General features: G+C 38.5%; 1 pseudogene; it reads right to left on the bottom strand.

Annotated features, from left to right (window-relative positions):
* Window positions 1-19,430: 19,430 nt before the first annotated feature.
* Window positions 19,431-20,458, bottom strand: LOC144381538 (large ribosomal subunit protein eL8 pseudogene; annotated as a pseudogene).
* Window positions 20,459-20,758: the final 300 nt, after the last annotated feature.

Below are 20,758 nucleotides of genomic sequence, written 5' to 3'. Positions count from 1 at the left end.
TGTTAAAGGAACATCTTTAACCTGAAAAGAAAGGCCACTAATAAATAACAAGAAAACGTATAAAAGTATAAATCTCACTGGTAAAGTTAAATATATAGTAAAGATAGTGTATTATTCACATTAAAGTTAGTACCATGGTTAAAAGGCAAAAGTAATAAAAATAACTATAACTATAATAATTCATTAAGGGATACACAAGACAAAAAGATGTAAAATGTGACATTAGAAACATAAAACACAGGAGGAGGGAGATAAAAAAAGAAGAGCTTTGGAATGCGTTCAAACTTAAGTTAACTTAAAATAGACTTTTATATATATTGCTATATGTAAGCCTCATGGTAACAACAAAGCAAAAACATCTAGTAGATACTAAAGAGAAAGAGAAAGGATCGAAACATATCACTAACGAAAGTCACCAAACCACAAAGAAAGACAACATGAGAAGAAGAAAGGAACAGAGAGGAAATACAAAACAGCAAGAAAACAATTAACAAAATGACAAAAAGAACACACTTATCAATAATTACTTTCAAAGTAAATGGACTAAATTTTTTAATCAAACACACAGAGTGATTCAATGGATTTTAAAAATACCAAAAAAACAAAAAAAAAAACCAAAAAAAACAAGACCCATCTATTTGTTCCCCACAAGAGACTCATTGACTCATTTCAGATGTAAGGACACACATAGACTGAAAGTGAAGTGATAGAAAAAGATATTCCATTATAGTGTAATGTAATTACATTTAGTTACAAAATATAATTACATTTGTATATATATACATTGTATGTAATAATAGTTACAAAATGTAACTATAATAGAAAAAGAAAGACACTACATAGTGATAAAGGGGTCAATTCAACATTTGTAAATATTAAGGCACCCAGCATAGAAGTGCCTAAATATATAAAGTAAATATTAATAGACAGAAAATAGGCAGTGACACATTAATATTAGGGGACTTTAATACCTCACTTTCATCAATAGATGGATCATCCAGAGAGAAAATCAATAAGGTTACATTTGTCTTAAACCACACATTAGACCAGATGGACTTACCAGATATATACAGACCAGATGGAGTTAACAGATATATACAGAACATATATATACAGATAACCCAGTAACAGAAAACACATTCTTCTCAAGTGCACATAGAACATTCTCCAGGATAGATCATAGTGTAGGCCACAAAACAAGTCTTAATAAATTTAAAAAGACTGAAATCATTTTAAGCATCTTTTCTGATGGAAAAGTTCTTATACTGGAAATCAATTATAAGAAGAAAAGCAGGAAAATTAACAAATATGTGGAGATTTAAGAACATGCTCCTGAACAACCAATGGGACAGCAAATAAATCAAAAGAGAAAATAATACCTTAAGACAAATGAAAATGGAAATACAACGGATTTAGGACCTAAACATGAGACCTGGAACCATAAAAATCCTAGAAGAAATCACCGGCAGTAATTTCTCTGACATTGTAATATTTCCCTGAGACAAGGGAAACAAAAGCAAAAATAAACCAGTGGGACTACCTTGAAATAAAAAGTTGCTACACAGCAAAGGAAACAACAAATAAAACTAAAAGACAACCTACTGAATTGGAGATGTTTGCAAATGATATATTTGATAAAGGATTAGTATCCAAAATATATAAAGAACTTATACAGCTCAACACCAAAAAAACAAATAATCCAATTAAAAATGGGCACCACATGAACAGACATTTCTCCAAAGAGGGCACAGAAATGGCCAACAGATGCATGAAAAGATGCTCAACATCACTGATTTTCGGGGAAATTCAAATCAAAACCACAATGAGATATCACCTCTCACCTGTCACAATAGCTAAAATCAGAAACACAAGAAACAACAAGTGTTGGTGAGGATGCAGACAAAAAGGAACCTTCATACACTGCTGGTGAGAATGCAAACTGGTGCAGTCACTATGGAAGACAATATGGAGGTTCCTCAAAAAATTAAAAATACAACTACCCTATGATCCAGTAATTTCACTACAGGGTAGTGGAATAGGAAAACACTAATTTGAAAGGATATATGCACCCCTATATTTATAGCAGCATTATTTACAATAGCCAAATTATGGAAGCAGCCCAAGTGTTCATCAGTAGATGAATGGATAAAGAAGAAGTGGTATATATATACAATGGAATATTATTCCTCCATAAAAAAGAATAAAATCTTGCCATTTGCAACAACATGGATGGATTAGAGAGTATAATGCTAAGTGAAATAAGCCAGTCAAAGAAAGACAAATACCATCTGATTTCACTCACGTGTGGAATTTAAGAAACAAAACAAATGAACAATGGGAGAAAAAGAGACTCTTAACTATAGAGAACAAACTGATGGTTGCCAGAGGAGTGGTGGGTCAGGGGGATGGATGAAATAGGTGATGGGGATTAAGAGTACACTGGTCTTGATGAGCACTGAGTAATATATTAGTCAGTGGGATTGTTGAATCACTATATTATACACCTGAAACTCATATAACCAATGTATGCTAACTATAATGGAATTAAAAGAAAGGAAAAGGAAAATGGAAATACAGCATACCAAAACTTACAGCATTAGAGCAAAGCAGTTCTAAGAGGGAATTCATAGCATAAATGCTTACATCAAGAAAGAAGAGAGGTGCCTGGGTGGCGCAGTCAGTTAGGCATCCGACTCTTGGTTTCGGCTCAGGTCATGATCTCAGAGTTGTGAGACTGGGTCCCTCATCAGGATCCACGCTCAGTGCAGAGTCTGCTTGAGATTCTCTCTCCCTCTCCCTCTGCTGCTCCTGCTCTCTCTCTCTAAAATAAATAAATCTTAAAAAAAAAAGAAAAGAAAGAAGAAAAATCTCAAATAAACAACTTTACACCTCAAAGAACTAGAAAAGAACAAATGAAGCCCAAAGTTAGTAAAAGGAAGGAAATAGCAAAGATCAGAGCATAAATAAATGAAATAGAGACTTAAAAGAAACAGAAAAGATCAATGAAACTAAGAGCTGGTTCTTTGAAAAGATAAGCAAAATCAATTAGTTAGACTCACCAAGAAAAAAAAACAACAACAAATAAAATCAGAAATAAAAGAGGGGATGTTACAACTGATACCACAGAAATACAAGGGATCATAAGAGAGTACTAGGACTATTTATGCACCAACAAGTTTGACAATCTAGAAGAAATGGATAAATCCTTAGAAATATACAACCTACCAAGACCAAATCATGAAGAAATAGAAAACTCAACAGACTGATTATTAGTAAGGAGACTGAGTCAGTAATCAAAAATCTCCCTACAAACAGAAGTCCAAACATTCAAAGAAAAATTAATACTAATACTTCTCAAACTCTTCCAAAGAAAGTAGAAGAGGTTATTTATAAGGCCAGCATTACCCTGATACAAAAACCAGACAAGGATGCCACAAGAATAGAAAACCCCAGGCCAAGTTTCCCTGATGAACATAAATGCAAAAATCCTTAACAAAATATTAGCAAATCAAATTCAACAATACATGAAAAGGATCATACACCATGATCAAGTAGATTTATTGGAGTGATGCAACGATAATTTAACATCCACAAATCAATCAATGGGACACAACAGTTAACAAAATGAAGCATTAAAATCATATGATTATTTCAATAGTTGCAGAAAAAGCATTTGACAAAATTCAACATTTATTTATGATAAAAACTCTCAACAAAGTGAGTATAGAAGTAATGTATCTCAAAATAATAAAACTCACAGCTGACATCAGAATGGTGAAAAACTGAAAGTTTTTCCTCTGAGATCAGGAATGAGAGACAAGGATGTCCACTGTTTTATGATCATATTTACATGTAGAATAAAAAAAACCTCATAAATAAAGAGAAAAAAAGGGGGGTGGTGGGCTGTAGGCATTATGGGTAAAGGGGTCAAAAGGTACAAACTTCCAGTAATAAATAAATAAGTCCTGAAGATGGAATTACATCATGGTGACTATAGTTAATAATACTGTATTGCATATTTGAAAGTTGCTAAGATAATAGATCTAAAAAGTTCCCATCACAAGAAATAATTTTGTAACTATGTATGATGATGGATGTCAACTAGACTTGTGGTGATTGTTTCATAATATATACAAATATTGAATCATGGTATTATGTACCTGAAACTCATATGATGTTATATGTTCATTATACCTCTGTAAAAAAATGAAAATAAAAAATAAAATGTATGCAAGCCCCAGAATGAAAGGGCCATGGCCTGCTGAAGCCAAGCCACCACAGTGCCACTGGCAATGGAAGACAGACTTTCAGGTGAGCTTTCTGCACCTGCTCCTACACTGTTGGTCACCTAGCCTTGCAAAATCTTTGTATCCTGAGCTAAAAAGATTGGGGAAACTTGACAGAACACACGTGTGAGTGGACTCTACATCTGATCTGTAGCCTATCAGAAGTGATGTAAAAATCCAGGAAGTCAAATGACTTTCCAAGAAATAGCCCAAAAGGGAAACTGAAGATTTTAGCAGGAAGAGAGGAGCACTCATATTCACTGTCCTGTGAGGGTAGCCTAGTGATTTCTAAACTACTGTAGTACAGGAGTAGGCTTTGAAATCAATTCTGTGGTCACAACCAGAATTTTCTCAATAATCAGAATAAAGCAGAGTTAAAATATCAGAGTGCATGGCACGTTGCAATGCACTGCTTTATATATTTTTTGTTTAGATAGTTGTGTGTGCATGTGTGTGTGTGGTGGGTCACAATATAAAATATATTTCTTACTATAGATCGTGGTCAAAAAGTTGAAAAACAATGGAGAAGTTAATACTAACAGATGTTTAGAAGATTGTCAGGCTCAGGATGTCAGGTTTTGCTTCTCTTCAGGATACCAGTTTTATGAAGTCACATATTTTTTCCTGCTCTGCTTTTGTCTTTCACAATCACTATTCAAATCTGCCTGAGAAGTCAAGAATGAGTGGGTAAAGGTTTAAGCAGTGCTTCTGTGTTATTACACATATTAAATAAGAGGAATGAAGTGGGAGTGTTGAAAAGGTAGACAGCTCATAGTGCCTACTGAAGAGCTCAAGGGGCTTAGAGCATCTTATCTGTCAGAGAACAATCTTGGTACCTTCCATGAGAGGTAGAAAATCTTAAGACAAGTCATCATAACCCAGCCATTAGCTTCCACCCACATTCCTTCGCCCCCACCCAGTCCCCCGGCTGCTGACTTCAGGATGAAGTCAATTTCGATGTTAGCCAAGATAAGAGGATTCTGTTCCCATCTTGAAGGTCTGCTTGTGTCCTAATTACTTTAACATGTCGGGGTGGGGCATGATTACAAGATGAGGCATTCTAAATCCAAAGTTTCATGTTTATTGCTGGGCCAGTTGGCTATATGACCCCTGCAAAGCAAATTATTCACATTGATTTATTTTCTGCAGTTACAACATGTGAATTTTGGCCTTTTGTCTCTTACATGTTGTGAAAATACCTAAGATATATTTGAAGATATAATATAGAAGTTGTTCCATAGAGTAAATGCACAGCATTATTACAATATTATCAGTATGGAGTAGGTTCATTGAAGTTTTTCCCAATGTGAATTAAAACAATTAATGTGGTTCACAAACTTTTTTGTTATCAAAATGCCAGAAGTCACCTGAAAACGATTTCTCTTCAGAGTTCTCTGGCTGAGAATACATATTTTTAAACAGTATCACTTTTATAAGCTTTAACAGACATTCCAGTGGCAGGGTGGGGGGCGCAGGGGAGAGAAGGAGAGTAAATTAGGAACAAAGAAAAATACTAGATTTAATACCAAGCATTAAACCTGAAAAAAGCTACCAGCAAGGTGGGAGGGAGAGTCTAAGTGCAAAAAGCAGGAAAAAACAATACAAGCATTAAAAACACTTTTTTCTTTTAAATTATCATTTTAAAACATCAAAAACTGTCTTCCTTTATCATGGGGCCCCCGTGAGGCTAGCTTGGGAATCCCCTAGAATGAAGGCTGAGAATCAGATTTGGGACATAGAAGAAAAGCATTTTGTATTCTGATATTGAAACACTCTCATCAGAGTAGTAAGCTGGTAAGAAATGTAAAGACTTCTTGTCCATTGAGGAGTTTGTAAAATTCATCAGTAATTTAGGAAAAAGCCAAATCCCAATGACCCTGTATTTCCTTTCATAGTTACTCTGGGATGGCTCGTACTGATAAAGAATCTACTGAGCTACTGGCTGACATGGACAGATTTTAAATGCATCCATGGATATTATAAAGAAAATGAAAATCTCCCAATCTACCGAATGGGAGAACATATTTGGAAATCAGGTATCTAATAAGGGCTTAATATATAAAGATCCCCTATGACTCAACAACAAAGGACAAACTAACCATTTCAAAAATGGGCAAAAAACTTGAATAGAGATTTCTCCAAAGATGATGTGCAAATGCCCAAAAAGTACACGAAAAGGTGTTCAACATCACCAGTCATTAAGGAAATGCAGATCAAAACCACAAAGAGATACCAGTTCACACACATTAGAATGCTTACAATTTGTTTTTGGAGGATATGGAAAATTGGAACCCTTGTACCTTGCTGGTATGAATGTAAAATGGTGCAGCCACTATGGAAAACAGTTTGGTGGGTCCTCAAAAAGTTAAACATAGACTTACCACATCATCCAGCAATTCCACTCCTAGGGATATACCTAAAAGAACTGAAAACGGGAACTCAAGCAGATGCTTGTACATGAATGTTCATAGCAGCATTTTCACTATTACCAAGAGATGGAAACAACCCAAGTGCCCATTACAGATGAATTGGTGAACTGTAGTATAAACAATGGTATATTATTCCGCCATAATAAGGAATGAACTTCAGATACTTGCTACACTAAGAATAAACCTTGAAAATATGCCAAATGAAATAATCCAGACACAAAAAGACAAATATTATATGATTCAACTTATATGAGGTACTTAGGACTGGCAAATTCATAGAAACAGTAAGTAGAATGGTGGTTGCCAGGGTTTGTGGGGAGAGGAGAGAGGGAGTTAATGTTTAATGGTCATTGGGTTACTGTCCTGAGTGATGAAAATGTTTTGGAAATAGGTAGTAGTAATGGTTGTACAACATTGTGAATGTACTTGATGCCACTCACTGAACCTTACACTTAAAAACAGTTAAAATAGCAATTTTTATGTTACATACATATTTACCACAATTTTTAAAGTTTATAATATTCCAAAAGCCACTGAATAGATGAATTGTTTGGTATATAAATTATATCTCAATAAAGCTCTTCAAAAGGAAAAAAGATGTGAAAGAAGAAGTTGGGTAAAGTAAAAGTTTGCTCTCACTGAGCTTTGTAACGTATGACCTGTGTTACCTGGGTGTGTGGTGGGAGTGATGTTGGGTGGTGGCTACATGTTGGCCCCACTGCGCAAAGCAGGCATGGTGTGTATCCTTGGGGATTTTTCTGTTTCTAGAGCTGTTTTTACTTTTGAAGATACTGCTGAGTTAGGCAGAATTTTCTATATCCATTTGTATTTTGCTTGGTATTCGCTTTCTTACAAAAATGAACAATCAGGACAAAGAAAACAAAAGGTCCAATTACTACTCTTCATTTCATCCTGAAGCAAAACAAGATTAGTTTCCAATTTTTTTTTAATAGAAAGCAATGCAGGTCCCTTAGAACCTCCTCTTCCATAAAAGAAGTGCTTAAGGTGCTCAAAAGAAAAGTAATTTTCTCCAGGGACAAGACACTACCTGTGAGGAGTTGGTGTCAAGGTCAATGGCATCCCCACGTGGGTTCAGGCACATATCCATGCCCTCATCCTAATAATTTTGCATATCACCTGCAGCAGAATTTCCTAGGGTGCTTGTAATTCTGGGGGTGAAATCAAGAGTCTGCATTTTTGATCAGCACCCCCATTGATTTTTAGGTACAGCTGAGAACCTCTGCTATGAATTCTTTTGCTTTCCATCTATATTAAGAGCTTGCAGCCTTGACTCTAAAGAAGTGACTTGATGGAGTGACATTGAGAGGCTCCATGCAAGTAAAAACTTGCCATGATGAGCCCTGGCTGCAATGCTCTTCCTTTGCCCATCTACTTTTCTCATGCACGGTGATCCCTGGTTCCTAATTTGATCTAATTGAATAACTTGAGGTGGCTGAAGTCCCACTGTGCCTGGGCTTTCCTGGGTTGGGGCCAGGCTATATTCTCCACATCTCCAGCCTCAGCTTAGACCATCTCTTGTTTCCTGCCAGGCCTTGCCTAGTTCTAGGATGCTGCCTTGACAAAGTCATTTCCAGATTCTGACTTGTGATTGAGTAGGATTTAAAAAAACAAAAAAACAAAACAAAACAAAAAAAGCTTTACCCTTCCCTAATGCCTAGCCTTGGGATGTGGTCACACTAAGGATTTGGTTTGGTCCCCTACTCTTGGGATGGATCCTCTAGACACCACATCAGGGCTGGACACAGAGGAGCCCAGCTGAATGTGTGCCCCACAGAATGCTGCCCACTTCTGGGCCTTTCTTACTGTTGGCAGTTGCATTTTTACCAGAGACAGAAGCTGAGGGAGTGTCTTACCTCATCCTTATACCTGAGCTTCCTTTTTAGAGGGGATCTTCTTCATGTGTACAACATCCCTTTCCCAAACCCTACTGTTCAATCGCCAACAAATGCATTGATGCCTTGTATGTGCCAGATACTTGGCTCGGTACTCAGTATTCTGAACACGACAGACCTGGGCCAGTGGGTACAGACAAGGAAACCGTATCTCTGGCATATGATGGGTACTAGAACTGTGTATGGCGGTGGCGGGGGGATAGGGTGCTATCAGAATCTTTAGGACTTGGGCAGGAGGTTGTTCAACACTGTCTTGAGGACTCTGGAAAGAATTGTTGGAGAAAGTGATGTCTAACTGTAATCTGAAGGTTGACTCAGACTTTAATGAAAGTGAACGTAGACTTGCCCCATTCCCCAAATAGGAGTTTACTAAACCCAGAATTCTTTATACCTTTTCTTTTCTTTCTGAAATACAAGGCTTTTCTAAGTAAATAATTAATTAACTAAAGAGGAAAGCCATTAAAAGGAACTTTGTATATTAAAATCACTTAGATTAATAAAAAATGTGTCAACAGTCAAAAGATTTAAACTACTGGGATGCCATTTGTTTCCTAAAAGCGGGACTATTTCCCTTCCTGGTGCTGTCATTTTCCTCATCTTTATAGGAGCTAATAATAATTGTCTTTATAGTAATGAGTTTGCTGTAATTTTTTTTTTTTTTTTTGCTTTCTTTCTTTTTTTTTTTGAAAAGAATTAGTCCTTTTAGGACATTAGATTATTTCTTGTTGGTGACATTCTGTCTGGGGAATGTTTTATGCCCTTAAGAGGAATCTCATTGAATAAAGTGTGTTAAAGTCACATACGAAGCTCCTTTCACAATTGCTCACTATTTGTGAAATATAAGCAGCAATTTCAGAATTGAGGCCATGATCATTAAAAAACCACAAAATTAAAAGCCCAAAGACTCTTTTGGATACTCTTAGAGTATCCAAAACAGATACTCTAAGATTCATACTTTCGCTCCTGGTGCTAAACAAAAATGCTGAAAACAAAGAAACAAAGAAAGAATAACCACCATCACCTTAGAGTGTAATCTAACAGTATTCTATTAAACAAGTAACCCATTATTTCTCTTACCTCTCCACCATTTAGAACATAAATCAAGTTAATGCTCACTTATTGGTATGGATAAGTGTTGTCACAATTTTTCCTTTCTTGGCAGTATTCTAAGAATAAGGAAATGGCATAGTGACCACAGTCTACTGATGAGCTCCTCAAGCTGGAAAACCCAACATTTAGGCCCCATGTTATGCATGTGACCACAAAATACTGGAAACCATGAAAATGTTGAAGCAACAATCACAACATACCAGGAACTCAGTAGAACTATGCAATAATGTGGATTCAGGTACACCCAGGGTTGTATCATGCCCCAAAAAGAAATCCAGGAAAATATAAATGGTTTTCTTCTCACCTAATCAGTATTTCAATAATAATTGATTCAAAAATATTTATGAGGCAAAAATCCATTTGGCAATCAAGAACTTCAGTCAACATATAAGAATACATTATAAGTTAACTTATAAGTTAATAAGACTTGTTTTGTGTAGTGTTTTCAGTTGTGTAAATCTTCCCGACTTAACTCTTGAATAGAAATGAGGGCCTCGGCCTTGGAAGAGTCCTCTGAAAAGTAGTTGTGAATCCCTCCATTGCTTCCTTGGGCGGCTCTGAGGATGAGAAATAATAACATAGTTGTAGTTAACAGTTATAGTGAAACTTAACTCTTTGTCTGGCATTGTGCCAAGCATCTGAGATCCACTTCATTTAATCCTTAGCAATCCTCAAGGAGATGCTTCTTCACAGGTGAAGAGACATTACAGTGCTCAGAATCTGGAAGTGAAGCTGGGATTCAACACTAGGTCTGTTAGAGTCTGAAGGCTCACTTCTTTTTTTTAAGATTTTATTTATTTATTTGAGAGAGTGAGTGAGTGAGAGAGCACAAGCCGAGGGAGAGGGAGAAGCAGACTCCCTACTGATCAGGGAAGCCTGACGTGGGGCTTGATCCCGGGACTCTGGGATCATGACATGAGCCGAAGGCAGATGCTTAACTGACTAAGCCACCTAGGCACCCCTGAAGGGTCACTTCTAACTACCCTCCTGAACCACTGTTTCTCTAGGAAGTCAGTTGTTAGATTGAGTGGAACTGTGTCCCTGATTCCTTCTTTGGGTTCTGGTGGCAAACCATCCTCTTGTTGGATAGCTCTTCAGGTATCATTTTCCTGTGAATTTTCTTCTTCTCCAGGTTAAATATCCCCAGACCTTCCAAGATTCCTCAAACACCCAAAAGATCAATCACTTCGTCATTCTGGTTGCCCAAAACCATACCACCTATATGCTGCTTGAAGCTGGGTGCCCAGCACAAGGCTGTACCCTGGGGGGATAGGATGCAGGGCAGAGGGCCCTGGCAATCTAAATGCTAAATTTCTGTGAGCAAACTTTAATGTTTGGAGGAGGTACAATGTGGAGTAAAGTCATGGGCATGACTCAAATGGAGTTTATAAGAACAAAACAAAATTTTGTTTTTCTTGACATGCTGCAGCCTGTCTTATGAACTAAGCACAGGGGCTTACATTTGCTCTTAATAAATTGCATCCTCATAGTTCAACACAATGCTCTAATTTATCTTAGTGTTTTTTAAAATCCAATTCTGTTATTTAATATATTCTCTTTGTTTCTAACTTGTGGTATATACAGCATTGCACAGAGAAAAGAACATAGTTTAAGGTCATACTAACCTGGGTTCAAGTTCTAGTTCTGCCACTTACTAGCTATGAACCTTGGACAACCTTGGTACTTAATCTTGCAGAACCTTTCTGTAGTATCTGGAGCATTGTTTAGAAATAATGCTGTTCTTTAAGAGCGAAATGAATAAGTCCACACCCCGTGGGATTGGCCCAGAGTCTCAGGGAAGCAGTACTACAGAGGGACTATAATTTAGGAAGCAGAAAGCTAAGCAACTTGAGAGTAATCTATTCAGAGAGCAAATGTGTGACCAGAGGGGATGGGTCATAGAAGGGAGCCAGAAACTGTGTTCTGGAGGAGAGAGATGCTGCACCCAAGACAGCAGAAGTTTCTGGAATAGGCCTCACCATGGCCTGAGTGAAAGAGCTCTCACCTCCGTCTGGACAACTTTACTGTCGCTTTCATTACAGGCACATCAGGCAACTGTCCCAACATAGCAATAAGCCGGCCTCTCGAGAGTACTGATAGGGGTCAGGAGCATCCTGGTCACCAGGGGAGAACATCCCCCAGTGAACTGGTGTACGGTGCATACACTTCACTCTCCTGTGAGCTGCTCCTGAGCTGACCCACTCTGGGCCAGGCTGGGACCCTCCACACTCACCCACTAGAGGGATGCCTCTTGTAGGACCACCTGATGGGCCAACATCCTGCTTTCTCACATTGACATCCTGACCTCATCTTCATCTCCTTTTGACCTACGATTAGCTGCCTTTTTTCATCTGTAATGAGGAGAGACATCATGAAAAACTGGAACACAACTCCTTCTGTGTAGCATTGCCACTGGGATAGACTAAGACATCATACAGACAGCAACCATCCTGAAACACGCTAAGACTCATCCTTACTGCCCTCCACTTCCTGCCGGCCATCACTACCACCATGTACATCCAAACTGAACAAAAGTGAATAGAGCCCCCAGGGTGCCACCAAACTTCTTCCCGACAACATCAAACCTCTAATCACTGTCCTGTGAGTACAGTATTTTTAAGCAATTATTAATCCACCCATCTGTTATTCCCTGGCCTGTGTGGTTCTCAAGGGCATCATGCTGAAGTGATGATACAGCTTATTTACACATTTCCCTGATTTGTCTAGCAAGCCTATCAAAAACAAAAACCATTTTAGATTGACGTAGCTTTTTTTTTTTTTTAATTTTAACTGGATGCATGTTGGCTACTTGTATTCATAAAACACCTCATTAAATATCCATTCTAGGGCACCTGGGTGGCTCAGTTGGTTAAGCGACTGCCTTTGGCTCAGGTCATGATCCTGGAGTCCCGGGATCGAGTCCCACATCGGGCTCCCTGCTCAGCGGGGAGTCTGCTTCTCCCTCTGACCCTCCTCCCTCTCATGCTCTCTGTCTCTCATTCTCTCTCTCGCAAATAAATAAAATCTTAAAAAAAAAAAAATCCATTCTAGACTCTTTCCAGGATAAATATCAACACACAGAGTACAACCCAAAAGATCCATTTTCTCCCTCTTTTTGAAAATTAGATCCACGTTTTCCAAAATCTGGCCCTTCCAGCCTTTTCCTATTTTCTATGCTTATCTCTGAAAATTCATATTGATTGAGTTATCTTGGCTACAGTGACTCCTCAGGCTGTAATTTGTCCAGATCAGGAGATTTTAACTGTTTTAAAGTGGCTTTGGACTCTATTAGAACCTCTTTAAAACACCTTTTAAAAATGAAAAATAAAACATCAAACCCTGGGGTGCCTGGGTGGCTGTCGGTTAAGCATCTGCCTTCGGCTCAGGTCATGATCTCGGGGTCCTGGGATCGAGCCCCACATCGGGCTCCCTGCTCTGCGGGAAGCCTGCTTCTCCCTCTCCCACTCCCCCTGCTTGTGTTCCTGCTCTCACTAGCTCTCTCACTGTCAAATAAATAAAATCTTTAAAAATAAAATAAAATAAAATAAAATAAAACCCTAATATTCCATATTCTCATCAGATTTAACCATTTTGGCATATTTTGCTTCTGGTTTTGTTTTTGTCTTTTATAGAAAATTCACTCCATTGTTTTTGTAAGTATGTTTTATAAAAAAGTTTATAGTATAATGTACAAAAATGTCAGTAAATAGAAAAGTTCCACACCTAGCGGTGACTACTGTTAACACTAGGTGAACATTTTAGCAGGCATCTCCCTATGGGTGAAGAGAGAAGGACCGAGGGAGAGAAATACATTTACAAAAATGTAATATACTAAAATGTCATTATTAATAAAAAGTATTACATTTGTGTTTATTTGAATTTCATAGAAGAAAAGTAAACTGAAGGAATTTTTGAAACTCAAAAGTCTCTTCACTGAAAGATGTTATTTCCTAAAAATCACCCTCAATTTAAACAAAGAAACTGTGAGAAACTAAAAGGGCAGGGTCAGTGTTGTTGCTTTTTCAAAGTATTTATTTCAATTTTTGCTGTTTGTTGAAACTCTTGGCTTTTAAGATAACAGTATATCTTCCCTATTTTTGCCCTTACCTGCTGCCCATACCTCTGTTTTTGCTAGTCACGTTCTTATATCACTTTGTGCACATTTGTAACTTTTGTATTCTTTGGCAACCGAAATTGTTTTGCATTAGCTCACACGCAGTCCTTGAGCATCGCTTCTCGGTCCCGTGGACCTTCATGTTTGAGGGTGGCTGCCTGCTGCCTGCCCACTCCCCAGACCTTTGCTGGCCCAGTGCCCTGGGGTCAGACTCCCTTTCAGAAGCCCAGGTGCTGTTCCAGTGTCTCTGGTGCTCGGTGTTGCTCTGGGAAAGTTGGAGATCAGACTGACTTTTTTTTTTTTTTTTTTTGGTCTATTGACCTTTCTGTCGGATGTCTTAAGAATCTGTTCTTTGCCTCAAAATTCAATTCTATACTTGAGGTTTCCTATCAAAATTTCCTGAAATATGCTGTGCTCTTTTGATACAAAATTCTGTTCTCTTTCTTTTTCAGGAAAACGCTCTTGTGTTCTATCTTTGAATGTGTCTTCTGTTCCCTCTGTGTGGATTGTCTTTGTTACTTCTATTAGCTTCCTTCCAGTTTAATTTTCTTGTTGTTTTCATCGGCTTTCTCCAGGATTATACCAAACCTTTCCAACTTTGTTGGTAATTTAATTTCCACCAGCATCTAGTTCCATCCCTTGCTTCTCTAATCCATCTGTTAACTAACAGTGAGATTTCGATCCTCAGCAAGTTGCCTTATGTCTTATATCTTGCAGCTTCCTTTCAATCTCTTCCTGTGATTGTTTTCTATTTTGACTGTTCTGTTGACTGCATATTCTTATTAAATGATGTTGTGGAAGTGAAACAATTGTGAGGAGTTTGCTTCTGTTCCTTGAAGTGATGTTTTCTCTTGGGTTGGTCTCTCCATCTCTGTTCTTCCTCTTTGTTCCCCTCCCCTCTTTCCTTCCCTGTTTGTTGAAACACCTTAGCAGAGCTGGCCTGCTAGTCCTTACTATCTATCTTACTCATATCTGCACATCTGCTGGATTGGGAATGACTTCTTCACTTCCTCCCAGGTGCTTTTCCTTTCTCCACTAGAAGTCCAAGGTCTGGGTATTATGTGCTCTTTCCAGTTGAGGGAACAGTGAACGTAGGTAGAGAGCTCGGCCCATGTAGTGCAAAGTTTTCTAAGAACCTGCAGCTCTCATTTCTCTTCTGAGATTTCAAGAAATCTCTTCCAACCTCTTTACCGACATTGGGTTTCAGTTTCCCTTACACAGTTTTTTCTACAACTTTCAGTCTAAAAATGTTTCTCCTTAACACAGGAGACAGACTCAAATTAGAAGATGATAAATTTCACTTTCTGTATGTTTTCTATCAATATCCTACCACCAGGTGCAAACAACAATAGGCAATAAGCAAAAGACTTATCTCTTTATTGTCCTGCCATAATTTTAGATTCCACCTATTTGAAGCTATTCTTACTACTTCACATCACTCTCACCTATGTAAGACCCTTTAAAATCTCACCTCATCAGAGAGTGTCATATATAATTGTATTTATTTCTCTCCTTTTGATCCTCAATCATATAAATTACAACTGCCACAAGAACTAAGTGTTTTAGTATTTTTACACCATTTAGAAATATCTCATCTTTTAGTATCTCAGCTGAAATCAAATTAGTCTGCCAAAAGTCAAACCACTTATCCCTTCCTGCCTTGGCTGGGAAATATGAACAATGGAAATTCTAAAATTACATGAACATTTTCTCCAAGGTTATAATCATTTCTTTAAGAGAAGCAGCTCTTATTCTACTATGGAATTCAAAGCCATTGTCTTAGTGATAGTCTTAAGATTATATTTCTCTCTCATTCAGTATTTATGCATTTGATGAGTACTTACTATGGTGCCAGCCAATCTGCTGGGTGGAATATAAAAATGGCCAAGATATGGTCCCTATTTTCCACAATCTTGTATTCTAAAAAATTGTATTGTAGTAATAATAAAAGCTAAACTATTATATGCCAGGTATTCTTTTAGGTACTCTCTATGTTCTAACTCATGTAAGTCTCAACAATGGTTTGAGGTAGGTACTATTATTATTCCCATTTCAGAGCTGGGAAAATGGGCACAGCAGTTAATTTACCCTATGAAGTTCGTGCATCTGTATGGAATAATTTAACAGTGTAACTCAGAAGCCTTGTTCTTCCCTCCACATCATACTGCCCATCTACATACCTGCATTAAAATTTCAGGTGTACTTTTTATTATCCTTGCTCTGTGTATTTGCATGTACTTCCCTGCATCCTTGAGTATCAATTCTAATGATCTTATTTTTTATTTGATTTATGTGACTTATGGGTATTCTGACTCTGTTGTTTCTTTTCAGTATCATCCCTCCCTTTGATCTATGTGTAGATTTACATTTCTGATTTATTTTTTTCTCTTCTGTGATTGGTCTCCATATCTTCTTATACTTCATTAGTCTAATTTCTAATTATTTTTCTCTTTCTCTCTTTAGTTTTTCCTCATATTATCTTTTTCTTGTCTGTTTACCTGCCCCCGATACTCATACATTTTAATGAGTTTTTCTCTCAGGATCAAATATTGACCCAAAGAAGAGAAATGATTAGACACAGAGTTTAAGTTGTCAGGAAAAAGCAGATAAATTAAAGAATAGGAACTACAAACAGCTAATACAAAATAAAGAGCATTTGAAATTGTTTTGACATATCTTCAGACTCACTGATTCTTTCTTCAGCCATGACTAGTCTATTGATAAGCCCATCAAAGGCATTCTTCATTTCTATTACAATGGTTTTTCTTTAATTTCTAGCATTTCCCTTTGTACTTTCTTAGTGTTTCCAGCTCCCTGTTTACTTTTTCCAACCATTTTTTTATTATTATTATTAACATACCATGTATTATTTGTTTCAGGGGTACAGGTCTGTGATTCATCAGTCTTACACAATACACAGCACTCACCACAACACATACCCTCCCAATGTCCATCACCCAGCCACCTCATCCCTCCCACCCCCCTCCACTCCAGCACCCCTCAGTTTGTTTCCTGAGATTAAGAGTCTCTTGTGGTTTGTCTCTGTTTTTAAATATTGTCCACTTTCCCATTAGAGCCCATACTACATTAATCATAGTTATTTTAAATTCCCAGTCTGATAATTCCAACATCTCTGCCATATGAGTCTGGCTCAGATACTTGTTTTATCTCTTTAAACTATGTTTTTGGCTTGGAGTATGCCTTCTAATTTTTTGTTGAAGCTAGAGATGATATTCCAGGTAATAGAAATTGAGGTAAATAGATCTTTTGTGTGAGGTTTTAGGTTTATCTGGCTAGGAGTTAAGTTGTGCTTACTGTTTGCTGAAGCTGTAGGTGTCAGAGGCTTCAATTTCCTCTAGCACCCTTTTTTTGTCTTCCCTGTTATCTCTGGATTTCCATAGAGACTGCTTCTTAAATAAGATCTGAGCTCTGCTGTTTTTTCACCTATAATTCCCCTGTTATTATACAGATGCCCTATCAATGGGGTGGTGAGGTGTGGGGGAGGGTAAGTTCCCCATAATATTATGATTAGATCTTAGTCTGTTAGTGAGCGCTGGGCTGTGACCTTCACAAGTGCTTCTCAGCTCTCCTCCTCGCATAGGTGAGACAGGAAGGCTAGTGGGGGTTGGAGTTTGGCATTTCCCTTCACGCACATTGGCTGAATTGTGCCACAACCCAAGCTGGTTAGGCTCTGGTGAAAGTTTCCCTTGAAACTTTCAAAATGGTTACTTTTATCCTCCCCCTGTTGGAAGTTTGAGGGGATTTTCCTTCAATCTACACCCTGAGAACCTGGCAGAGCTCTTGGAGGTAAAACCCATGAAAGTATGGAGTGTCCCCTAAGATTGGATCCAGAGTTTTTAACTCTTAAGCACTTAATCTACACTGAACCTTCAGAATTCATCAGTTTTAGTTGTGTTCCTACCAATTACTGGCTCCAGCTGTGGACTTCTGCACCTCGTAAGCTATGGTTCTCTGTACCTTTCTCTCTTTCACATTCTCAGAGCAGTGGTTTGCCCTGTGACCTCAATTCTCTGGTGGCTCTAGGAAGAGTTGTGATTTTGTTTGTTCAGCTTGTTTCTTGTTGTGACAAAGTTGCATTTTCAAATAATTCCCAATAGGCAGGGGAAAAGTCTCATGGAATAATTGTTAGGTAAAAAAGCCAGATTCAAAGCTGAATGTGGTAGGACAAATCAGGAGGCTTGAAACAGAATTTTTCTCTCACAATTATTCTTTTGCCCATCTGGTTTCTGTCCATTGGCTCAATGGCTTTCAAGGATTGGAGGAAGGGAAGAACATACTGCCTCCCAAAATAAGGGCATTTGAAGCACTGAATGAATTAAACTGGTAATGAGCACAACAGTCTGAAATCAAAGAGCTTTTTATTTACAAGATTTAGGAGAGAACTCTGGAGAGAAGAAGGGAGAGATTGTTTGTTTTATTTATTTATTTAACTTTTAAAAAAGATTATTTGCTTTAGAGAGAGAGAGCATGAGCTGGGTGAGGGGCAGAGGGAGAAAGGCTTCAAGCAGACTCCCTGCTGAGCATGGAGCGGGCACCATCCCATGACCTGTGAGATCACAACCTGAGGTGAAACTAAGAGTCGGATAATTAACCAACAGGGCCGCCCATTTGTTTTAAATGAGCTTAAGGTCTGCTCACTGTTGCCTCCTCCTTAGCGGAAAACAATGGGAGAAAAGGAATGTAAATCCCCCAGGAAAAGATGAAGTGTCACTTCAACAATATTACTTCTCTGAAATGACACCACCTTGTGAGGGCCCTTCACCCAACATGGGGTGGTCAGTAAGGTGTATATTAGGCAGAGGAGAGCTTGAGATAGTGCCCACTAGTTCCTCAAAGCCTGTGCTATTTTGGGGGAGACAAAGTCTCCCTGTGCTTAATGGGAGAAGTGTCCTGTGGTGTGAGAAATGAGCATGGAGTAAAGACTGCAGGATTGAGCCCACCTCAGTCTGGGGCTGATCTGAATGACAGGTGCCCAAAGGCCAGGCCAGTTGCATCAAAATGGCTGAAGCAGGGACAAGTGGATGGAGATATCTCAACAAGGCCAGGGACAATGTAAAACACAACAGCACGTTGTAAAACTCTCCTCCCAGTCTCTGTGAGTGGTAGGGATTTGAGTTGTTCACCAGAAATCATTTGCTCTTCTTCAAGTGAGAGCTAGATTTCCCAGCCTTCCTTCCAGTTAGATGTGGCTGGCAGGTGACTAGAATGTGAACACCACTGGTATTTACATTTTCAGGCCAAGGCTTTTTAGAAGCAAGTGGCCCTGCCATACACATGTTATACTCACACAGAGCTGAATAGAAATAACAAGGTCCTAGAGAAAGGCAAAGCCTTCTTCCCTGAATTATCTTGTGGAAAATATCACCTGCCAATCTAGAATGGGCCTGACATGAGCAAAAAATAAGCTTCCATCACATGTATATAGGGTGAATTCATTATAGCTGCTTGCCTTGGTCTAGATCTCCACCCAGACACCAGCCCAGGGAGAAGTCAAAGGGGAAGGCAAAATAATTGAGAGAATTTTGAACTTTTTTTTGAAGGACAATTTTTATTATTTTTATGTACAGAAAACTTGACCCAGTTTAGTGACAAGTTCTTTTGCCTTTGCCTTTTCCAGCTTGGTAATGGGAGCCACAGATTTTGGATCCATGATGTTGCCTCCCCAGTGATGGATCTCATCAAATCTGTCATTGTAATTGGTCTCCTGGTAGCTTCCAGCAGCTTTGCCAGAACCCCTTCATTTTCTGAGTTAACCTGTGTGCAGGTGACCTGCGTGCTTCAGCTCCCCTGTGGACCAAATGCCCCAGCCTGGCCTTCCCCTTGAAAATGCAGTAGGAAACCCCCATCTTAGGACATAGGGCAGGCAAGGAGGCAACTAGCTTGATGGGATCCATGACATGTGCAATCATCACCAGTATGACCTTCTTGTTTTCCACCAAGGTGGTGGCAGTGTTAACCCCCACTCAAAGGACAGTGGCTTCTCAGTAAGGACATTCCCTTTGCCAGGCGGTTTTCTTCACAACCCAGGCCAACAATCTCTGCATTCTGGTCCTTCCTTTCAGGCCAGCTTAAGCAGCTGAGTAGCTCTTTGGTGGTCCAAGGCCTGGGTAAACTATAGTTAACCGCAGGAGCACCTCCAGCCGCTTATAAAGGATAGCCCTTTGCCACCGCAACCAGATGTAATGGGGCCAGGTGATAAAGTGAGTGAGGTCCCTTTTGGGCTGGATGCCTTGTCCAGTGCTGAAATTTGGGGACTTTTTCTCAAACAGGGGATTTGCCACTTTCTTGACCTCCTGCTTCTTCATGACAGCCAGTGCTAGGGCCACAGATTTTGAACCTTTTAACTGAGAATAGGTCCTGACTTTTTTGAGTAAATTTCTGAGACAGCAACTCAACAACAAAAACCAAAAACCCAATTAAAAATGTGCAAAGGACTTGAATAGACATTTCTCCAAAGAATATATACAAATGGCCAATAACCACATGAAAAGATGCTCAACATCAATAATCTAATTTACAGAAATACAAATCAAAACCACAGTGAGATACCACCTCACACACATTAGGGTGCTGTTATCACACAATCAGAAAATAATAAGTATTGAAGAAGATGTGGAAAATTTGGAATCCTGTGTATTGCTGCTGGGAATATAAAATAAAATAGCCTCCATGGAAAGTGGTATGGCAATTTTAAAAATTAAGCATAAAATTTCCGTATGGTTCAGTAGTTCCACTTTCACCAAAAGAAGTGAAAAGAGAGAGTAGAACAGATATTTGTATACCCACATTCACAGCAGTATTATTCACAATAACCAAAAGGTGGAAGCAACTTAAGAGTCCATCAACAGAAGAACGAATAAACAAAATGTGGTACATACACACAAT

This window comes from Halichoerus grypus, chromosome 4 (genome assembly GCF_964656455.1).
Source record: "Halichoerus grypus chromosome 4, mHalGry1.hap1.1, whole genome shotgun sequence".
NCBI lineage: Eukaryota > Metazoa > Chordata > Mammalia > Carnivora > Phocidae > Halichoerus > Halichoerus grypus.
The sequence above is the reverse complement of the archived record's forward strand: the minus strand, read 5'-3'. Positions and strand labels throughout refer to the sequence as shown.